Source organism: Xenopus laevis, chromosome 1S (genome assembly GCF_017654675.1).
Source record: "Xenopus laevis strain J_2021 chromosome 1S, Xenopus_laevis_v10.1, whole genome shotgun sequence".
In the NCBI taxonomy this organism is placed as follows: Eukaryota; Metazoa; Chordata; class Amphibia; order Anura; family Pipidae; genus Xenopus; species Xenopus laevis.
Window position 1 is genome coordinate 128,221,835 of NC_054372.1, and position 8,252 is coordinate 128,230,086.

The following is an 8,252-nucleotide window of genomic DNA, read 5'->3' on the forward strand; positions in this document are numbered from 1 at the left end:
ACTGTTCCCTGCGAGCTGTCCTCCCTGCTTCTTCTAAGTCTTATTCTCCTCCTGCCTCTCTGACTCTCCGTCTCTCCATCTGAACTATCCTCCTCTTGCTCTCTTCTACTGGGCACCCACAAAACATCAATCTCCTCATCATCATTCTCCTCAGATGCATCAATTTCTTCTAACAGCTCACAGAAGGAAGCAGCAGCGGGGACCTCCTCGTCATCACTCATTATGTCCATCTCTGTTGTGTTCTCTGCCAGAATTAAATCTGGTGTAACGTCCTCATCTCCTTCATCTTCTTCTGCCAATAATGGTTGCGCATCACTCAGTTCAAGAAACTCATGTGAAAATAACTCCTCTGACTCCAGTGAAGAAGGGGCGCCGGTGGTGGAGGAAGTGTTACGTGGGGTGCCCATAGCAGTGGAGGATGAGGATGTTGTGGTAAAGTTAGAAACGGTAGAGGATGGGGTGTGCTGTGTAAGCCAGTCAACTACCTCTTCAGCATTTTGGGAGTTCAGGGTCATTGCCTTTTTAAAACTGGGCAATTTCCTAGGGCCACAGGATAGCATAGCAGCACGGCCCCTAGTGCCTCTGCGTGGCGGCCTGCCTTTGCCTGGCATTATTTTTAAAACAAAAACAACAACAACTCAGGTGGTGTTTCTGGAGACGGTATTATTATTGATATTTAGACAGAATGTGAACAAGCTCACACAGCTAGATGGGAGTTGTTTGAAAATGAAGAAGAAGAAGAACACACTGGGCAAACAAGGCCTACAAGGTCAACGTATACACTACAGCAGTGGTGGATACGGAATATATTATTGCTGCTTGAAAAACGTCACACGGGTGGTGTTTCTAGAGACGGTATTATTATTGATATTTAGACAACATGTGAACAAGCTCACACAGCTAGATGGGAGTTGTTTGAAAATGAAGAAGAAGAAGAACACACTGGGCAAACAAGGCCTACAAGGTCAACGTATACACTACTACAGCAGTGGATACGGAATATATTATTGCTGCCTGAAAAACGTCACTCGGGTGGTGTTTCTGGAGACGGTATTATTATTGATATTTAGACAGAATGTGAACAAGCTCACAGAGCTAGATGGCAGTGGTTTGAAAATGAAGAACACACTGGGCAAATAATGCCTACAAGGTCAACGTATACACTACAGCAGTGGTGGATACGGAATATATTATTGCTGCTTGAAAAACGTCACTCAGGTGGTGTTTCTGGAGACGGTATTATTATTGATATTTAGACAGAATGTGAAAAAGCTCACACAGCTAAGTGGCAGTGGTTTGAAAATGAAGAACACACTGGGCAAATAATGCCTACAAGGTCAACGTATACACTACAGCAGTGGTGGATACGGAATATATTATTGCTGCTTGAAAAACGTCACTCAGGTGGTGTTTCTGGAGACGGTATTATTATTGATATTTAGACAGAATGTGAACAAGCTCACAGAGCTAGATGGCAGTGGTTTGAAAATGAAGAACACACTGGGCAAATAATGCCTACAAGGTCAACGTATACACTACAGCAGTGGTGGATACGGAATATATTATTGCTGCTTGAAAAACGTCACTCAGGTGGTGTTTCTGGAGACGGTATTATTATTGATATTTAGACAGAATGTGAAAAAGCTCACACAGCTAAGTGGCAGTGGTTTGAAAATGAAGAACACACTGGGCAAATAATGCCTACAAGGTCAACGTATACACTACAGCAGTGGTGGATACGGAATATATTATTGCTGCTTGAAAAACGTCACTCAGGTGGTGTTTCTGGAGACGGTATTATTATTGATATTTAGACAGAATGTGAACAAGCTCACACAGCTAAGTGGCAGTGGTTTGAAAATGAAGAACACACTGGGCAAATAATGCCTACAAGGTCAACGTATACACTACAGCAGTGGTGGATACGGAATATATTATTGCTGCTTGAAAAACGTCACTCAGGTGGTGTTTCTGGAGACGGTATTATTATTGATATTTAGACAGAATGTGAAAAAGCTCACACAGCTAAGTGGCAGTGGTTTGAAAATGAAGAACACACTGGGCAAATAATGCCTACAAGGTCAACGTATACACTACAGCATTGGTGGATACGGAATATATTATTGCTGCTTGAAAAACGTCACTCAGGTGGTGTTTCTGGAGACGGTATTATTATTGATATTTAGACAGAATGTGAAAAAGCTCACACAGCTAAGTGGCAGTGGTTTGAAAATGAAGAACACACTGGGCAAATAATGCCTACAAGGTCAACGTATACACTACAGCAGTGGTGGATACGGAATATATTATTGCTGCTTGAAAAACGTCACTCAGGTGGTGTTTCTGGAGACGGTATTATTATTGATATTTAGACAGAATGTGAACAAGCTCACACAGCTAGATGGGAGTTGTTTGAAAATGAAGAAGAAGAAGAACACACTGGGCAAACAAGGCCTACAAGGTCAACGTATACACTACAGCAGTGGTGGATACGGAATATATTATTGCTGCTTGAAAAACGTCACTCAGGTGGTGTTTCTAGAGACGGTATTATTATTGATATTTAGACAAAATGTGAACAAGCTCACACAGCTAGATGGGAGTTGTTTGAAAATGAAGAAGAAGAAGAACACACTGGGCAAACAAGGCCTACAAGGTCAACGTATACACTACTACAGCAGTGGATACGGAATATATTATTGCTGCCTGAAAAACGTCACTTGGGTGGTGTTTCTGGAGACGGTATTATTATTGATATTTAGACAGAATGTGAACAAGCTCACAGAGCTAGATGGCAGTGGTTTGAAAATGAAGAACACACTGGGCAAATAATGCCTACAAGGTCAACGTATACACTACAGCAGTGGTGGATACGGAATATATTATTGCTGCTTGAAAAACGTCACTCAGGTGGTGTTTCTGGAGACGGTATTATTATTGATATTTAGACAGAATGTGAAAAAGCTCACACAGCTAAGTGGCAGTGGTTTGAAAATGAAGAACACACTGGGCAAATAATGCCTACAAGGTCAACGTATACACTACTACAGCGGTGGATACGGAATATATTATTGCTGCTTGAAAAACGTCACTCGGGTGGTGTTTCTGGAGACGGTATTATTATTGATATTTAGACAGAATGTGAACAAGCTCACAGAGCTAGATGGCAGTGGTTTGAAAATGAAGAACACACTGGGCAAATAATGCCTACAAGGTCAACGTATACACTACAGCAGTGGTGGATACGGAATATATTATTGCTGCTTGAAAAACGTCACTCAGGTGGTGTTTCTGGAGACGGTATTATTATTGATATTTAGACAGAATGTGAAAAAGCTCACACAGCTAAGTGGCAGTGGTTTGAAAATGAAGAACACACTGGGCAAATAATGCCTACAAGGTCAACGTATACACTACAGCAGTGGTGGATACGGAATATATTATTGCTGCTTGAAAAACGTCACTCAGGTGGTGTTTCTGGAGACGGTATTATTATTGATATTTAGACAGAATGTGAACAAGCTCACACAGCTAGATGGCCACTGGGCAAATAATGCCTGCAAGTGCACTACTATTGGTGCACTACTATGAAGAACATCAAACAGCACTGGACACCTTAAAGAACAGTAAGATAAGTAAAAAAAAAAAAAAAAATATTCTCGGGTTGGTGCTGCTGAACTACTAGGAGCAGCACAGTAGCACACCAGTCCCACTCCCCAACACTGCTAGACTAATAGCACTTGGCTGTTAAAGTAGCAAAGTAAAACAACAAAAAAGAAAATAAAAGCAGTCCTTACAAGGACTATTGGGTTATTACAGCAGTCAGCAGATGAGATCAGAAGAGATCAGTGCCCACAGCAGGCAGCTACATACAGAGCACTGCAGTAGAAGGTAGATTACTAGCCAGCAAAGCTACCCTAAAATGTCCCTCAAATCCCTGCAGACTTCTGTCCCTCCAATACAGAGCAGTATCAAGTAGATTACTAGCCAGCAAACTTACTATCAACTGTCCCTCAAATCAGTGAAATCACTAGCAGCTCTCTCCCTACACTAGCTCTTCCAAGCACATACAGGCAGAATGAAAAAACGCTGCAGGGCTTCAGTTTATATATGGAAGGGGAGTGGTCCAAGGGGTGTGGGGGTGGTCCAGGAGGGAGAGCTTCCTGATTGGCTGCCATGTATCTGCTGGTCTGGGGTGAGAGGTAAAAAAAAAGCGCCAGGTAAGGCGAACCCAAAATGGCGAACGTCGCGCGACGTTCGCGAACTTGCGGCGGACGCGAACAGCCGATGTTCGCGCGAACAAGTTCGCCGGCGAACAGTCCGCGACATCCCTATGCATAATACACACACCAGGTGCTTATATTGCAGCAGCCAGCGCGTCAGCCGTGAAAATGTATATACACTATTGTCATTTGGGGGTCTCTGTACGCCACATAGTTTGCTATATCTATGCATACTGGGCATCAAAGTGTTCAGTAGACCCCTGGCGTTCATATTTAGGATGTTTTATGCTGATACGTTACGAAATGTGTGGCATGTAATGGGGTAGAATTCAAGCTTTGTGACGATTTTCAGAAATTTGTTAAAAACCGTTATGTTCAGCATTGCTTTGCAGTTTGGCAGTTTGCAGTAGAAACACTTATTTACCCATATTGGATTCGTCAGAATGTGTACTTTCTGAAAATATATGGTTTTCTGGGGTCTCTGTACTGTTAGGGGGGTCTAATGTCGCATAATACACACTCCAGGTGCTCATATTGCAGCAGCCAGAGCGTCAGCCGTGAAAATGTATATACACTATTGTCATTTGGGGGTCTCTGTGTGCCACATAGTTTGGTATATCTATGCATATTGGGCATCAAAGTGTTCAGTAGACCCCTGGCATTCATATTTAGGATGTTTTATGCTGATACGTTACGAAATGTGTGGCATATAATGGGGTAAAATTCAAGCTTTGTGACGATTTTCCGAAATTTGATAAAAAACGTTATGTTCAGCATTGCTTTGCAGTTTGGCAGTTTGCAGTAGAAACACTTATTTACCCATATCGGATTCGTCAGAATGTGTACTTTCTGAAAATATATGGTTTTCTGGGGTCTCTGTACTGTTAGGTGGGCTAATGTCGCATAATACACACACCGGGTGGTTATATTGCAGCAGCCAGCGCGTCAGCCGTGAAAATGTCTATACATATTGTCATTTGGGGGTCTCTGTGCGCCACATAGTTTGGTATATCTATGCACATTGGGTATCAAACTGTTTAGTAGACCCATATGTTTATATTTAGGATGCTTTATGCTGGTAATGATACATGGACAATACGATGCTGGAAAGTTGAAGCTTTGAGGCAATTTCCAGATATTTCACCAAAACCGACAACTTTGGGAAAGCCTTGCGACTCAGTAGTTTGGAGCAATAAGGCATGGGTACCCATTTTAGATTCTGTAGAATGTGTACTTTCCAAAAATGTATGGGTTTGGGGGGTAAACATATATTTCTGTGTTTTTACCCCACAAAAATGCAGTCAATGTGTTGATTTTTCATTAGCTGAAGTTACCCACGGGACTGTTTGTATGCGCTAACTTCATTTTGGGGCCTCTAAATGCCAGATACTTTGGTAAACCTATGAACAATGGCCACCAAACTGTTCGGAGGAACCCTGGCAATCATATTTAGGGTGCTTTTTCTTGGTGCATAACGATACATGGGTGATATGGTGCTGAGAAGTTGAAGCTTTGAGGAAATTTTCAGATATTTCACCAAAACCGACAATTGTGGGAAAGCCTTGCGACTCAGTAGTTTGGAGCAGAAAGGCATGGGTACCCATTTTAGATTCTGTAGAATGTGTACTTTCCAAAAATATATGGGTTTTGGGGGGTAAACATATATTTCTGTTTTTTACCCCACAAAAATGCAGTCAATTTGTTGATCTTTCATTAGCTGAAGTTACCCACGGGACTGTTTGTATGCGCTAACTTCATTTTGGGGCCTCTAAATGCCAGATACTTTGGTAAACTTATGAACAATGGCCACCAAAATGTTCAGAGGAACCCTGGCAATCATATTTAGGGTGCTTTTTCTTAGTACGTAATGACACATGGGTGATATGGTGCTGGGAAGTTGAAGCTTTGAGGCAATTTTCAGATATCTCACCAAAACCGACAATTGTGGGAAAGCCTTGCGACTCAGTAGTTTGGAGCAGAAAGGCATGGGTACCCATTTTAGATTCTGTAGAATGTGTACTTTCCAAAAATATATGGGTTTTGGGGGGTAAACATATATTTCTGTTTTTTACCCCACAAAAATGCAGTCAATTTGTTGATCTTTCATTAGCTGAAGTTACCCACGGGACTGTTTGTATGCGCTAACTTCATTTTGGGGCCTCTAAATGCCAGATACTTTGGTAAACTTATGAACAATGGCCACCAAAATGTTCAGAGGAACCCTGGCAATCATATTTAGGGTGCTTTTTCTTAGTACGTAATGACACATGGGTGATATGGTGCTGGGAAGTTGAAGCTTTGAGGCAATTTTCAGATATCTCACCAAAACCGAAAATTGTGGGAAAGCCTTGCGACTCAGTAGTTTGGAGCAGAAAGGCATGGGTACCCATTTTAGATTCTGTAGAATGTGTACTTTCCAAAAATATATGGGTTTTGGGGGGTAAACATATATTTCTGTGTTTTACCCCACAAAAATGCAGTCAATGTGTTGATTTTTCATTAGCTGAAGTTACCCACGGGACTGTTTGTATGCGCTAACTTCATTTTGGGGCCTCTAAATGCCAGATACTTTGGTAAACTTATGAACAATGGCCACCAAAATGTTCAGAGGAACCCTGGCAATCATATTTAGGGTGCTTTTTCTTAGTACGTAATGACACATGGGTGATATGGTGCTGGGAAGTTGAAGCTTTGAAGCAATTTTCAGATATTTCACCAAAACCGACAACTTTGGGAAAGCCTTGCGACTCAGTAGTTTGGAGCAATAAGGCATGGGTACCCATTTTAGATTCTGTAGAATGTGTACTTTCCAAAAATGTATGGGTTTGGGGGGTAAACATATATTTCTGTGTTTTTACCCCACAAAAATGCAGTCAATGTGTTGATTTTTCATTAGCTGATATATTATTCAAATTGCAGGTGAGTGATTGCTCACCAAAGTTAATCACATCTCAAAGGAGATAATTAACTGATTAAAATACAACTGTCACTTAAATTAAAGTGCACTTAAATATGGAGTGTGAGAATTGTCTGAACAGAAACCAGGTCTGGGGATACTGAGCAAAGTACCCCATCTATTGCCCACTGGTCAGCAAATTCTTTCAACCGACCAGTAAACACTGCTTGGGTGTACTCTGCTCGGATGCGGGAACGCACCAGCACTCAGAACAAGACCTCTGCTGGCAGAGGATTCCCACCTTCCAAACATTGCTTTCTAGATTTATGGATGACTAATTTAGCTAAAGCCAGGAGCAAGTTGGAGAGAAGGTCTTTCTCTTTATTGTCCCGGGATACTGGGCGTCCAAAAATATAAACATGAGGGGAAAAGTGTAACCAGAACTGCAGGTAAAGCTTCCTCAAAAGAGCCAATAGAGGTTGCAGTCTGGCACACGTAAAATAAGCATGAAACACAGACTCTCCTTTGCCACAGAATGGACAAGCAGCTGGGGAGTCTGTAAAACGAGCTAGATACTCTCCTGTGCTCAATGCACCATGCAGCACTTTCCAACTCAAGTCTCCAGTTGGTCTAGGCACCAAACTGGAATAAAAAGCTCGCCACTGAGGTCTTTCACCCTCATTAAGCACACGTCTCCAGATGGTATCATATCGGGAGATGAGGGCAAGGAAGTGTACAGTGTGAAGCATTAGAGAGTACAACAGCTTTCTTGTTATATCATGAAAGCGTGTCAATGGAAAATTCTCCAACTGGCTCAAGTTGGGGGAAGGAGGTGCTTGGGGGGATTGACGGGTTTTAGGTGCTATTATTATGTCTGGAGGTGAGGAGTTCCAAGGTGGACGTGGCTCTCCAGCATGTAAAACCCCATCAATGAAGGTGTGAGAATCAGGAGAGATTGTGTCCTTGATTTCCTTGAGAAGACGGTGTGGAACCCTAGTGGTGAGGAATCCCATGCGTTGCATAACTGCTTGAGAGTCCACCCAATCTGATTTCTCAAAATCCAGGAGATCTCCAACTCTGGTTAACTGAGCCTGGCAAAGGCGACGTCGGATGCTGATGGATTCTAACATCCT